At 39.0% G+C, this 2,934-nt stretch overlaps 1 pseudogene; it reads left to right on the top strand.

The window, feature by feature from the left end:
- Positions 1-1,077: 1,077 nt before the first annotated feature.
- Positions 1,078-2,026, top strand: LOC119041648 (glutathione reductase, mitochondrial-like; annotated as a pseudogene).
- The last annotated feature ends 908 nt before the right edge of the window (positions 2,027-2,934 follow it).

Below are 2,934 nucleotides of genomic sequence, written 5' to 3'. Positions count from 1 at the left end.
TCTTGCTGTGACTTTGCTGCACCTTCTTTGGGCATGGAGAACCAGGAGACTTCCATTGGGACAACTGGGCCTTTGTGTCCATATCATAGCTGTAGACCCACCATTCATCTCTGGTTATGATCTTTCTGAGGAAATCTGGTTCATTGGTAGCAGTTTGAATCAAGTCATTAGCAATAACAGCACAATGTTCCTTCTGCTCTGGTAGCAGAAGCCATCAAACAAATTTTGCCAAGGCATAGTCCATGCCAGAATTCTGCATAAAAATCTTGGACCCATTAGTTTTGGGAATCTCCAGATCAGCTTCTAATTGTTCTTGTATTTTCAATTGCCTATCTTTGTTGATCTCAGCCCATACACATTCAACATCCTCAGGGGTTCTGCTAGTTGCAGGCTTTCCAGAACATGGGTCACTTTCAACAGATTCTCTACCATCTTTGAAATGTTGCCCCACTGACTAGTAGAGTGAAGCCATCATCGTTCACATATGAATGCCAGTCCACTCTCCCTAGCTGCCAGGTTACATCAATGTTGTGCAAACCACTCTTGTTATATTAAGAATGGCTGGACTTTTTCCAGATAGACCTCATGTATAGGCATGGTTAGGGGAAATGCCATGGGCTTCTGGGAATTTAAGTCAAAACTGGGCAAAGCTGTGACCACTACAGCTCTGAACCCAGTGTGTGGCTATAACTGTGTCCTGAACCCATCCAATTAAAACAAAAGATAATTCATTTGAATCTGTAGGTAGAGAATAACTTCTAAGGGCAAAGAAAGCAGTGGAGGGTAGTGGGAATGTATCTGGGATAGAAAATAGAAATATCTAGCTCAGTTCTCCCATTTGCCCCCCCCCCAGGACATACTCTCCTTTTCCTGCCTGTCAGTGACTACAGTACCACCCCAAACCTAAACTGAAACGCCAGCCACCATAAGTATGTATATTCTTTTACATGATGGAAGTAGGGGTAAAAGAGGCAGGGTAAGTGAAAATAAAATAATTAATATAAAACCTAGAAGCAGGAGAACTGGATGCCAGGATTGTGGTGATGGACTGCCAAGAGCCATCTGGCACTTGTGTGCATGTCGGACGTGTACCAAAAAGGTGGCATGCCCTTACATCCACAGAAGAGCCAGATTCCTGGTGCCAGACTAGAAATAACCAGTGATGGATTTTTTTCAGCTGAAACACTTGCCGCTGGAACACTAGCTGCAGTGTCATTGTTGGTGCAGGACACATTGCTGTGGAGACAGCTGGGATCCTTTCTACTCTGGCCTCTAAGACATCACTCATGATACCACCTGATAAGGTGCTTAGACATTTTGATTCAATAATCAGTTCCAGTTGCACTGAAGATCTGGAGAATGCTGGTATAAAAGTTCTGAAGGGCTAGTAGGTCAAGGAGCTTAAAAACACTTCCTTGTGTCTGGAACTCTGCATGGCTACTTCAGTACCTGGTTAGGAACCCACCTTGACCATAATCTGACACGTTGACTGCCCACTGTGGTCCATTGGACAGGACCCAAATTCCAGGTGCCCTAAATTTAAACAAACTGAGTATTAGAAGGTCAGATCATCATAGATGAAATCGAGAATACTAACGTAAAAGGCAGCTACTCAGTTGGGGATGTGTGGAGAAGCTGTTCTTATTACAATTGCTATAGCTGCTGGCTGAAAACTTGCCAACACACTTTGGAATGCAAAGAAGATTAGACTATGAGAACAGTAGTCTTCAGCCACCATGTATTGGCATAGTGGGATTCACAGAAGATGAGGCCATTTCTAAATATGGAAAAGAAAATGTGAAGACCTATTCAACCACCTTTACCCCAATGTATCACGCAGTTACAAAAAGGGAAACCAGATATGTGATGAAAATGGTTTGGATTAACAAAGAGGAGAAGATGGTTGGGATCCATGTTTAAGGAATTGGGTGTGATGAAATGCTGCAGGGTTTTTCTGTGGCAGGAAGAATGGGAGCCACAAAAGCCAACTTTTGACAACAAGGTTGACATTGGCCTTACCTCTTAGGAAGAATAATACTTGCTGCTTGAGAATGTAGAGAGACTCATGTGGCTAGCAGTTGGACCCGTAGACTTTGTGAAAGGAACCAGATAGCCACATTTACCTAAACTGTTTCCATTTTATGTATTTTTATTATAATCAGGACTGTCTAATAGTAGAAATTTTCAGTAAATAATACAATTTATTTATGTAATTAGAGTTTTTTGTTAATTAAAACTTGATTTTTATTTGATCACTTCCCACAATAATTAATATTTTAAAGTTTTTTTCTTATTAACAGCTCTGTGATTAGCTGGTTGGTTTGTTTCAGCCTCATCCCAAGTGTAAAACTATATGAACTACAATTAAATTAATGTACTTGAGTGAATATAGCTTGCCACTTTTTATAGAGCAAGATGACAGCAGCTGCTCACATTTAAATAATGCAAGTGCACAGAATCTTTTCTTGTTTTTTAAGCCAGTACTGTGTTCCACACATTACAAAGCTTCTTCAATGATGTGAACTTTCTCTAAAAACATATACTGGAAGATGACTCTCTCCCTTATTTTATTCTTTCTTTTATTTTAAATAATTAAACATTATTTGTTGCTTTTATGATATGAAGTACATCAAATATGGGGAATATTTGAGGAGGTTGGTCACGTAAGTGAGGGACATTTTAGAAGTGATTCCAGAAGAAGAGAAACTTAGATAGTTCAGAAGTCCCTTCCTTTGCTAAGAGTTAATAGTTCAATGAAAAATTCTAGGTTTTGCATATGGGTTCTTGTCATTTTATTTTTTTCTGAAAATAGTTTTGAAGATAAAATCACATTCCTTACTTTAAAAAAAGAAAATATGAAGTACCCTTTTAATAAAAAAGTTTATACTTTCATCATTTTTTAGCTTATTTGTTTTCAAATCTAAAAGATCAATT

Source organism: Artibeus jamaicensis, unplaced genomic scaffold, assembly GCF_021234435.1.
Source record: "Artibeus jamaicensis isolate MK-2021 breed Jamaican fruit bat unplaced genomic scaffold, CSHL_Jam_final contig_415, whole genome shotgun sequence".
Taxonomy (NCBI): Eukaryota; Metazoa; Chordata; class Mammalia; order Chiroptera; family Phyllostomidae; genus Artibeus; species Artibeus jamaicensis.
The sequence above is the reverse complement of the archived record's forward strand: the minus strand, read 5'-3'. Positions and strand labels throughout refer to the sequence as shown.